Source organism: Bubalus bubalis, chromosome 11 (genome assembly GCF_019923935.1).
Source record: "Bubalus bubalis isolate 160015118507 breed Murrah chromosome 11, NDDB_SH_1, whole genome shotgun sequence".
NCBI lineage: Eukaryota > Metazoa > Chordata > Mammalia > Artiodactyla > Bovidae > Bubalus > Bubalus bubalis.
This window is the reverse complement of record NC_059167.1, coordinates 67,576,312-67,588,802: the sequence shown is the minus strand read 5'-3', so window position 1 is coordinate 67,588,802 and position 12,491 is coordinate 67,576,312.

Below are 12,491 nucleotides of genomic sequence, written 5' to 3'. Positions count from 1 at the left end.
GTAAGTGTCCAACAGATGTATTTATTAATAATTTGTTTTGTCATCATTACGTTAAGGACTTAGACTAAATTGCTGAAGTCACTTTCATTGTCAAACGTATGAGCTAATGCTTCTCTCCCCCAGCCCCACCTGAGAGCCCTAGGGAAGTTTCCAGAGGCCATGAGTGCCTGTGGTTAGCATTGGCCTTCCCCCTTGCACGTGGCAAGGTAAGGGAAGTAGGCGCTGCCACCGGGGCCCCCCTCCAGGCAAGAGTGTCAGGGGCCGTAGTGGCCCTCCCTGGGCCCTGCCTGCAGTGCTCCTTGGGGCCGGTAGGGGACGCCCCAACCTCACTGGACAGGTGCAGCCACAGGCAACCCTAACCTTCCCAGATCTTGTCGCATGACCTTAGAACATAAAAAAATCCAAGAGTGTTCCCATTGTTTTTCAAAATAATGAACACTCAGCCTTCTGCTGAGGCTAGGAGTTTCTCTGTAATGGATATCATTCATTCAATCATTGAATGTGAACTGAACAAACATCCACTCATGCCAGGCACCATTCTAGGTGCTGGGGTCCTGGGAAGTAGACCAAATTCTCCGTGAGAGGAGGAACTCCTTTTTTCTCACACAATACCTGGCTCATATTTATTAAGAAATTATTAGTGCCAGGCTCATTGCTGGTTGCTTCAAATATTGCATATGTACTCAGTCACTCAGTGTGTCCAACTCTTTATGTCCCCATGGACTGTAGCCCACCAAGCTCCTCTGTCCATGGAATTTTTCAGGCAAGAATATTGGAGTGGGTTGCCATGCCCTCCTCCAGGGGATCTTCCCAACCCAGGGATCGAACCTGGGTCTCCTGCATCTCCTGCATTGCAGGCAGATTCTTTACCACTTTGTCCAACCCAATGTATTATCTCTTGAACTCTCATAGTAGCCTTGTGAGGTGAGTGTTGTTTGACGTCCAGCTTCTGGAGGACACTGAGGCACCGGCAAGTAGAAAGATGTGACTTGGTCACACCATTAGTAAGAGGTGGAGTGGAGGTTTGAACCTGGGCTCACTGACTTCAGAGCCAGCCACCTCGCTGCACTGCCCCTAACAGGGTGAAGAACGGGTGAATGGTACAGCCTGAGGGCAGCCCAGACCAGAGACAGTGGTGAGAAAGGGGTAGGAGATGGTGAGAAGGGGGGGAAGTCAGCAAAGTGGCCAGCTCTGGGCACAGTAGTAAAACCCAGGACTCTGCTCTCCATCTCTCATCTCTCCCCGCCGCCCTCCCACGCTCCATCCCCTTTCCCACCCTGCTCCCACCCCCAACACAGACAAAATCCTGCCTCCCGGGTTCTCAATTTTTGGACTCAAGGCCCAACTCAGCACTTTCTGGCTGTGTTTCTGAAGAAAAGTCACTTCTTTCATCTATATGAGCCTCCGTTTCCTCGATTGTAAAGTGGGAATATTCTGCTTACACTGCTTTGGTGGAGTAGGACATGAGAAAACCCAGCAGGAAGGCCAGGTTTCAGATATTTTCCCCTCCTGCTCAAGCAGTGCCCCAGTACAAGCCTTCAGTCCTCTGAAACACCTTCCCCTCCACCCACCAAAACCCCAGTCTCTGACTAACCTCAGCTAGTGGTGCACAGGCCACCCATCTGGCAGCTAAATCATGCTAACGTGTTGACGACAGACGGTTAGATACATCACACACACACACTCCATTTTTGGAGGCAATTTGGGCAATGTTAGACAAAGAAAAGACTCTAATGGTAGGATTTCAGGTGCTGTGGCTTTGGGGAGATTCAAAGCGATTCCCAGTACCCCACAGATGACACCCCATGGGCACCTCGCCACATGCTCCTGGAAGGTCAGAAGTATGCAGAATTGGGTAATGTCGCTCATGAAATACATGTGCGCTTTAACAGAGTTATCCCCTCTTGTTGATGCTTTCCTTCCCTGCTGAACCTTAGGAAGGGGAGGCCACCACACCCCAGGTTGTATGAGGGGAAACTGAGACCCAGAAAAATGGGTGTGGTTATAGTTCAAGTCATCCCAGGCAGGCTGGAGGTCTGGGGTATGAAGAACCCTGTGTTCTTCCTGCCTTCCTCCTCTCCCTACTTTTAAGAGTTTAGTGAGTGGGACAAGGAGCCCCTTTATTCATGACGATTAGGGATCCTAAATTTTTAAATTTCCTGCCGGGAAGTGAAGGACAGGAAATTATGTAGCCAGAGTTTCTGCAAATTACCCAGGTGTCCTAACTCCCCAGAGTAGCAGATGCTCTTCATCTCTTGTCTTCCGTCATCATTCATCCTTGATTGTCCAGGGAAGCCGACTCCAGCGCTCTGAGAGACCAGCAGATGCAGATTTATTGGCAAAACTTAGACAGGCACAGCGAACTGACCCCTTGCCAGATCAGAGCCAGGTCCTGGTAATAACATCACGAAACCACCGACTTAGTGAGTCACAATACGAAGCTGTTAAGAGGCCTCCAAGATCATTCTAGTCCAACGCTTACCCTTCTGGTTGCTCAAAGATAAGAAACCTGAGTGAGGCCCAGATAGGGAAAGTGACTTGCCCAAGATCATGAAGCTCATCATGGCAGAGGAGAGGCTGGAGACCCGGAGCCCCAGCGCCATGCACTTTCCACTGCCTTCCACATCCCTCTGAATGTCCCATATAGGTGGTAGGGAGGCATGGGCCCTCTTGCTTAGCCAAGGGCAGATCAGGCTGTCTCCTAGCAGGTGGGCTCAATGTCAAGCTCAGCCCTCCCTTGGGGACAGAAGAGCCTGGGGCCCACCCTTACACCCCAAGCGCCAGGCACTGGGTTAAAGGCTATAGGAGACAGCTTCCTGCTTGGCCCTCATCCAAGGCCGTTTCACAATGTGGGGAAGAGCGCTGGGCTGTCTGGGCTTAGTGCTCCCTCTACCTCCACCCCAGCCCCTCTCAGACCTCCTGGGTACAATGAGCCAGGCCAGGGTACCTGAGACTGAGGACGAAGTAGGATAAAGCAGAGAGCTCACCCTGGCAGTGTTCTGAGTGGTGCCCTGAGGTAAGCAGTGGCTGCCTTGCAGGCACCAACCATTCTCCCTTTTCCCTGGCTGTCCAACTGCCAGCGTTCACACTGGGAGAACCCTGTGTAGACCGGAGATGGTCCACTCGGTCCGCCCTGTAGTACTCTCATTATGAGTCAGAGGGGAATCTGGAAGCAAGCTTGGAGAGGGGCAAGGCCGTGGGCAGCTTCCTGTAATGAGGCATGGTGACGATCAAACAGAAAATTCCGGGCAGGGAAGCTGAAATCATGGTCCTCTCCCCTCACACACACACACACACACACCCCCCAGGCTGGGGTGACTGCAGTTCACATGGGAACCAGGGCAGAGACATTGGGACATTCAATGAGAATTCATTATGTCCCTCCAATTGGGTCAGCATGAGCTCAGCTTTGTGAGGGATCTTGTCTGAAGTAGGAGGCAGTGGTCAGGGACCCAGATTCTCCTGTCTTTGAGTCTTAAAGAGGAGACAAAACAAACCCGGGTGAAAAGTCAAACCACAAAACGAGGCAGTGTGAGGTTGGGGCCCACACACTTATAGTGCATACTGGACAGTCCAGTACGGCCAGTGAGGGGTGAGGGGGACAGGGGAGTCACTGTGGGCCAGGCCCAGGGGACCCCGCTGGGGAGAATTTGGCTCAGCAGGAATGATGAAAAAGGTCTACTGGGGAAGGGGAGACAAGGCAGGAGGGAGCATGCTTATTCTCAGGACAGATTCTCTTTGCACAGAATGAGACTGGAAGTGTGCCTGGCCCCAGGCCGCTTCCTTCCTCTGAGCTCTCACTCCTTGAACTTGGTCTTCCTCTGAATCCATGGGATGTCAGTGGCCTAGGGAGGGAGGTAGCCACATGGAGAGCTAGGCAGGGGCGAGGGGGTGCCAGGGAGTTCACCCCCTCAGCCGGGGAGCATCTGACAACAGGAAGCAGCTGCAGCAGCTCCAGGGCTGTGTGCTGGTGTCTGTCACTCTCCCTCTCCCCCGGCAGCAGCCCCCGAAGAACAAACTGTTCTTCGAGAAGCTCTGGGGACAGAGGGCCCACACCTGCTCCCCAGGTCGGTTTGGACAAGTCAGCAGAGGCGTGCCATGGCCCAGCAGCCCCCTCACCCCCTCTCTTGCATGATGCAATGTAACACAAAACAAGAGCTCTGGGGTGGGAAACAAGCACTGTATCTTCACAAAGGCCTCACCCTTGAATTTCTAAGGATGTCTCTAAAAATAGGACCTAAGCTCCAGGCCCCAAACTCCAAACTGAGTGGAGATGCTGAGTGGCATGGCTTTTCAGAAAGAGCACAAAATCAAAATGCAGGATTCTTCTATCTTAATCCTGCCAGGGAAAAGCTGTGTGACCTTGGACAAGTCACTTCCCCTAGGCAGACTTCAGTCTCCTTCTTTGTAACACGAAGAGTTGGGATGGGTGAGGTCTGGATGACTTCCAGTTTAAAATGTGAGAGACCCATGCTCGGAGGACGCTTTGGGGCTGCTGTGAAAACTAGGGCTTGAGTAACGGAGAGAAATTAGGATGAGACTCTGGTTGAGGGCTAGATAAAATAGAATGGAACTTGGGATTTCTCTGGAGGTCCAGTGGTTGAGATCAATGCAAAGAAGGTGGGTTTGATCCCTGGTCTGGGAACTAAGATCCCACATGCTAGACAGAATGGCCAAGAAAATAAATTTTAAAAAGAAAAGGAATGGGATTTAATTTAGGACCTGAGATGGTAGAGTTTTGTTTCCCCCAGATCCCCACGATAAAGAGAAGTGGATCTGTTGGACTGAGAACACCTCAAGAGAAGCTCATTTCATAGAAGGCTCCCCAACACTTGGTGAAGAGCTAGACTTCTAGACAGTTTAAGGTCATCATCAGTCACAGCTGCCGACCCCCAATTCACGATGAGCTGGGAGGAGGAACACACCCAAGAGCAGAGCAAGGGGTGCAGGAACACAAAGAAGGAAAAAGCCCAGCCTTCCTAATGCTCTTCTTCATGGAAGCTGCTCCTTAAAATTCCTTCAACTGGGGATCGAGCCTTTCAGACCACAGTCAAGCTAAAAATAAATGGCTAAGATTCTGCCTTTCTAGGACCCAAGGTATCCTTGGAGAGACTTTCAGCAGAGTGGGGGCTGGAAAAGGGAGAGAAGGGGGCAGTCCAGATATCACAGGAGACCTGCTTTTTCTGAAGCCAGACCAAGGTCTGGTAGCTCAGTCCTGTTCCCTGTGGGCAGTGATGAGGCAGAAGGCCTTGGGGTTCTGGGTCACTTTCTGAAACCCTCCCTGTTTGCTTCCCAGGCCTCAGCAACCCCTAAGAGAAGAGTCCAGTTTAGCTCTCATCCATCTACTACCTGTTCATTACCCAGGGTGGGGGCCAGGAGACTGAATGACACCGCTCTCCAGCCTCCCTCCAGATCACCCACGCTATCTGAGCTGTTTTGGAGCCACAAACCTAGGCTCTTGGAGGCAGCTTCAGCCCAGGGTGGAGTGTATAGGATGGGAGGAAGGCTAGAGGGTTGAGGGGAGGGGAGCATGCTGATGTCCACTGGCCTTTAGCCTGTGGGGCCGTGCTCTGCCAAGACCAACGTTGGCAAAAAAGCCAAAGGGGAGAGGAACAGGGCCAGACCAAGCTGACATGTGGCGCTTCCCAGCTGTAGCCCAGAGCAGTGCAGGCACGGGCTTGGCATGCTCCTCTGTGGGTCTATGTTTGTGTGTGTGCATGCACACACACCCTAGTGAACATGCACGAGAATGTGTGTTTGTTGACCTGGGTGAGTGCTGCCCATCACTATAGCGTGTGTGTGCTAAGTCACTTTAGCCATGTCCAACTCTGTGCGATCCTATGGACTGTAGCACACCAGGCTCCTCTGTCCATGGGATTCTCCTGTCAAGAATACAGGGGTGGGTAGCCATTCCCTTCTCCAGGGGATCTTCCCCAGCCAGGGATCGAACCTGCGTCTCTTACATCTCCTGCATCAGCAGGCAGTTTCTTTTCCACTAGCGCCACCATGGAGAAGGTGACAAAACTCTGTATTTACCATCAGGCCTAGTGGTGCTGGGGGTGCAGAGCCAGAATTCCCAGCCCCTGCCTACCCCAAGACACTGCTTCTCCCAGAATCAGAGGAAGGTGGACAGGGCTGCATAGAGGCTGCATCTTCAAGGAGAGCTCAGCTAGGCCAGCACCCCACCTCACTCCGACTCAGCCCTCTCCTTCTATTTGACCAGGAGCATTTAAAGAGCAGCTCCTTGGGCTTCCCTTGTGACTCAGCTGGTAAAAAACCCACCTGCAATGCAAGAGACCTGGGTATGATCCCTCCTGGGTTGGGAAGATCCCTTGCAGAAGGGAAAGGCTACCCACTCCAGTATTCTAGCTTGGAGAATTCCATAGGCTGTATAGTCCATGGGGTCGCAAAGAGTTGGACACGACTGAGCGACTTTCACTCACTCCTTGACCTGAAGTACTCCACAGCACCAGATCCCTCTCCCTAGACCTGCCAGGAGGGTCAGACTTCTGCCTACAAGGAAGGCTTCAGGACAGCACCTCTACTGCCCAAAAGTTGTGAAGGAGATGGGCTTTGAAGGATGGGAACGATTTGGAAAAAACTGAGGCTAGTGGACTAGTGAACATGGGAGCCAAGAGAGACATTTCAGAGAGGAGGATGGGTTAGGAATGCATGTGACTTAGAGGGAGGGCTATAAGCAGGCCTCTTTAGTTGTACATTCTGACACCAACCGGGAGTCCTGCAATTGAATTCAGGATCAATTCTGACACTAACTACTCAGGCTTAGCTTCAGATCCCGTAAGTTAAAGGGCAGAGGCCCCAAGAAGACTGCCCTTACTTCCTTTGACAGATGCAAATGGGGTCCCCAGGCCACCCACACTTCTGTCTGATTTGGCTATAATAGTTCCCACTACCTCCCTTCAGCTTCAACAATTTGCTAGAATCACTCTTAGAATTTACTAAGTGTACTACACTTAGAGTTTTATTATAAAGTACAATTAATTCTAGAAGAGCCAGACTGAAGCGACATACAGGGAAGGTCTGGGGGCAGTTTCTGTGTCCTGTCCTCACGGGTCAGGTGCCACCTCACCTGGTGAACATCAATGTGTTCACCAAGCAGGAAGGTCCTCTGAATTTCAGCGTCCAGAGTTTTTAGGTGGGGTTTCATGTCACAGGCATGGTTAATTAAACCATTGACCACATGATTGATTGAACTCCATCTCCAGTTGCCTTCTCTCCAGAGCTTGGGAGTGGGGTGGGGATGAAATTTCCCACCTTCTTTCTGGCAGGGCCAGTCCCCCCGACTTCAGACTATCTAAGGACCCACCACCAATCACCTCATTAGCAAAAACTCAGTTGTGACCAAAAGGACAGGTTGTCAACTCCAAAAATAATTCCCATTACTGAGGAAATAGCATGCTTTTATTTAAAGTTCTGTTCCAGGTAAGATCAAGACCAAATACATTTTTGTATTAATTGCAATTGTAACGGATGTTCCCTGTAGGGCAAAGAGGAGGAAGCTGAGGTTAGAAAGGTAGGATGGGGCAAATTGATAAAGTCAGAAATTGATGGCAATCACCCCCTCCCTCCCAAGGAGGTGACGGTAGAGGATAAGTAGTGGAGACAACATTTTGTATAACAGTTGTGAGCTCTCTGCAGACATCTGTTGTCACCATCAGCCTCTCCTCTGATCCTCCTCTGACCTTGAAGAATGGGGTGCTTTCCCTTGAAGAATCTTCTCTCTCTGAATGGCGTGTGAACGTCTATCCTGCCAGACTGTGAGCTCTTGCAAAACAAAGACGTATCTCTATACTCCAAGATTTAGCACAGCCTACCAAGCAGTGGGCATTCAGACAGGTGTGCAGAATGAACTTGGTTCCTTCTAGAAAATGTCACCTTTCTCACATTTAGGAATGATCAAGAGAGTAGGGGGAGAGTGATGACTTACACTGGGGAGAATGAGAAGGGGAGTGGAGCTTAAACAAGAGCAAGACTGTCTTTTCCCACAGGGTCCTGCACCTCCTGGGCCCCCTGCAGGAAGACTGCCCTTGATGGGTGCTCCAAGGCAGGCAGTTGGACGGGCAGGATGAGAAGTCAGACCGACATGGGCAGGCAGGCAGGCAGATGGGCAGCTTTAAGCACCATATAAAGCTCTGGGGGCAGGTCCAGCAGAAAGGAGCCCTTCTGGGGACTGTGTGAAAGCTTTCCCCTTGACTGGCTTCCAGCCCCTGGAAACCCCAACCAGCGTCCAAGCCACAGTTTACTCAATAGTAATAGTTGCCACCCCAAGACCTGGGCTGGGTGTGAGCAGACCTGCTTGGCCATCCATCCCTCCTCTGAGACTAGGCCCTTTGCCCCCTTAGGTAGCCCCCTGAGGGGTCCTCAGTGGGCAGGCTGGTGGGGGGGGGCAGTTAGTGCCATCCCCGAGGAGGAGGCTTCAGTCCAGCCCCCCAGGCAGTGTCCCATGACATGGAATTGCTCCAAGGAACCAGACAGGAAAAGGGACATGACACCAAGTTTTCTCAGTGGTCCCCAAAGCTAGCTGAGAGTCAGTGACAGTCCCCTGGCCTCGCTCTGCAGGGTTCTGGATGTCTCGGGTGGGGGCTTGTCTCTTGCATCCCTGCATCAGAGGTCTTTTGATTTTTCTTTGGCCGTGGACCCACCCTACACCACCGAGCATGGTACCTGGCATCTTAGGGAAGCCACAGTTTGGGAATGGAAGGAATGGAGAAGGCCTGCTTCCAAGAAATAGTTAATGAATCCTCTCCCCTTCCCCCAGGCCCCTTGCACCTGCAGGCTGCGGTGTGTGGTTTCCCACAGCTGCAGCTGGCTCTGCGGCAGCCCCCTCCCTCCCTCTGAGGGAACCTGAGAGGCCCCAGGCCTGAGGCCCCTGGGAGGGGTGCCTCAGCCTTGGTCCAGCTGCTGGGGGTGGCAGAGCGGAGTCAGGCAGCCCTTTGACCTGGACCCGCCACAGGGAGCACTCTGGCTGAGTGACCAAACCTGGGAGGGGTCTGCCGGGCTTCCCTAAAGCCAAAGGCAGAGACTCCCGTTTCAGAGACAACCGCAGACCCTCTCCACAGGGCCTCTCAACTTTTCCCTGGCTCCAGACCACTGACTTCTGGAAGAAGCTGGTGGCCTCTTTAGTGCTGGCTCGGCATCCCCTGGGTGGGGAGGGGAGGAGGGGAGGGATGCGGGCTCCTGAAGCTGAGAGTGAGTTGAGTGTGAGAGGTGAATGGGATGGACAGGAAGGAAGAGGAGGAAGTGAGATTTGGCAGGGCCAGGCCTCTGCTGGTCAAGGCAGCCTTGAACCCACAACGCTAGACTCTGGCAGGCACTGTTCTCTGTCTCGCCTAGAAAAGGGCAGGTTGCCCCAGTTGCCTTCTGGGGCAGACCAGTGTGCTCAAGGGACCTCAGAGCACTACTCACTCTGAGGCAATGAAGCAAAAAATGTGGAAGCTTCCCTGCAGAGACACTCCCGCCCCCCACCTTCCCGGGATGAGTGAATGAGGTCCAGAGGCTCAGCCCATGCTAATAGCCTGCCCGCTGCCCTGCCCTCAGCTACTGGGCACACACCCACATCCCAGGGGGACATGTGGCTGGTGCCACATGAGGTGCTCTGCCCAGGTCCCAGGGGAGCAACGTTTACTTGGGTCCAGAGGCTTGAGAGATGGAGCAATGGGAAGGCTGGGGTCTGACAGGCACAGGTGGTGACAAGGCCCGGGGCTCTGGCTTATGTCAAGTCTAGCTCCAGGCAAATTGCTTCAGCTCAACACTTTGCCTCTGAGGCCTTATGGCCTCGGGCTCAGGGCTATGGTGGCCTCCAGTCTGCAGAAAAAGCCCAGCTCCCCCTCAGAAACAGCTCCCTCACCCAGGATAATAAGCAGCAGGGCAGGCGATTTGGCAAAGAAGGCCTGAGAGAAAGCAGATCTACCCATCTGCAGAAACTCCTGAGTCATAAGTGGGGAGGAGGAAGACAGAGGGCCCAGCACCAGCCGCAAGTTCGGTCCTTACTCCTTTGCCTCAGGAAGGGGCCAGCTGCAGGGAGGCGGCCAGGCCGGAGGAGGTAAGGGTGTATATGCTGGGCGGGTACTGGGCAAGCTTCAGTTTTGGCTCCTGTGTAAACTGACACCCCTAAGTGGGTAGGGCTGATGCCAACCAGCCAGGCCAGTGCCAAGAGTCCACTGTGAGCTCCAGACTTGTGCTTGGCTGGTTTGCAGCAGTGCCACGTGGCCACAAGCACGGAGCTCTGGCTGGGAGTCACCACTGAGCCGGGTTTGCCCTCAGGGGTATGGAGGCAAAGCCCCGTGAAAAGCACTTTGAGCTCCTGAGATGAGGGACCTTGATGAGGAGGCCCTCAAGGAGGTGGTCCTGCCTCACTGGGCCACTGATTTATGTGTTTTTGCTTTATTGCTCTTATTACACTATCATGGGCATTTACTCATTGTGGTTGTCCAGACCCCATATGTCAGGAAAATTCCAGTAAATCTGTGGCTGGGAGAGCTGCAACCCATGTCTGAATGCCACCTTCTGATTTCTGACTTAAATAGCACTGCCCTTTTCCTTCTTGCTCAGATTCACCCATGTTGACAATTTTATATCAGTATGGACAGTTTACCAAGACTGAAATTCTCCATTATTGAGTTAAGAATCTTGCTATTCATGCTTTTATCTGTATTTCGGTCAACAAATATTTAGTGAGAGCCTGCCCTGTATGATTCCCTGTGCTGGTGTTGGGAACATGTGATGAATACCACAAGGCCTTCCCTTGATGAGCTGACAGGCTGCACCCAGACGTCGCAGCCAGTATCACGGGGGAGTTCTCTCTGTACCCAGCCATGACTGCTGAGCACTTTCAATTTCTCGAAAGAAAAATCTTAGAGTCCTTAGAAGACAAGAACCCCCCAAATACGATTGCGATCTTTCAATATATTTTGTTACTTTATCTTTAAACATGCAATTACAGTCACATGGTTCAAATACAAAAACAACATTAAAAATCTCAGTGGGAAGTCTTCCTTCTAATTTTTTCTAACAGTTCTCATCCCCTGATATAAAAAAATGCTTCTCCTTCTAGTATTCCTTTACGTAAATATATTTCCTTGGTTTTCCTCATTATTATTCAAGAGGTAGTTTATTACAATCACAGTTTTTCTTGACACTACATGTTAGGGATTGTTCCATATCCACACATGGAAGGTTCTCCATTTTCTCTTACACTTAGTAAAGTGTTCTCTGTTCTAAGCCAGTCCTCCATTGTGGAGAAGGCAATGGCACCCCACTCCAGTACTCTCGCCTGGAAAATCCCATGGATGGAGGAGCCTGGTCGGCTGCAGTCCATGGGGTCGCTAAGAGTCAGACATAACTGAGCGACTTCACTTTCAGTTTTCACTTTCATGCATTGGAGAAGGAAATGGCAACCCACTCCAGTGTTCTTGCCTGGAGAATCCCAGGGACGGCGGAGCCTGGTGGGCTGCCGTCTCAGGGGTCGCACAGAGTCGGACACGACTGAAGCGACTTAGCAGCAGCAGCAGCAGCAGCCCTCCATTGACAGCACTAGATAGCCAGTCTCTAATCTCTTCCTCTCAGATAGTGCAGTATCTGTCCTTTCCCATATGCACAGGTACACAGGGTCCAAGGGTTGGGACATTTGTAATTTAGAGAGACTTGCAAACTGTCCTCTAGAGATTGTGCCACGTTCATTCCCACCAGCAATATGTGAAAAGGCCTATTTTCCCACCAGGCTGAGATTTTGAAAGAGAAAAGAAGGAGGCAATGTCTAGGCTCTGAAGAAGCAAGGGAAGAAGAAGGCCAAGTCTGGAGCACAAGCCCAGAGCACTCAGCTTGGCAGATGAGGTCCACAGATAGCAGAGGCCATGGTGTTTCATTTGTGTTTAAGCCTCAGGACTTATAATCGGAGTGCTGTTCCCTAGGAGAGCAAGGGACTCCAGGAAGAGAATCCATGAAGGGAGCCCAAGGGAAGAGAGCTCAGCTGGTATATGGGGTGCATGGTACATGAACAAGGATCACAAGACCCAGCAGAAAAAGAAAACGAATGACAACTCTAATATTGTGGGTTTTCATTTTCTAGTAGTCATGTATGGATGCGAGAGTTGGACTATAAAGAAAGCTGAGCATCGAAGAATTGATGCTTTTAAACTGTGGTGTTGGAGAAGACTCTTGAGAGTCCCCTGGACTGCAAGGAGATCCAACTAGTCTATCCTAAAGGAAATCAGTCCTGAATATGCATTGGAAGGACTGATGCTGAGCTGAAACTCCAAAACGTTGGCCACCTGATGCGAAGAACCGATTCATTGGAAAAGACCGTGATGCTGGGAAAGATTGAAGGCAGGAGGAGAAGGGGATGACAGAGGATGAGAAGGTTGGATGGAATCACCGACGCAATGGACATGAGTTTAAGTAAGCTCCAGGAGTTGGTGATGGACAGGGAGGCCTGAAGTGCTGCAGTCCATGGGGTCGCAAAGAGTAGGACA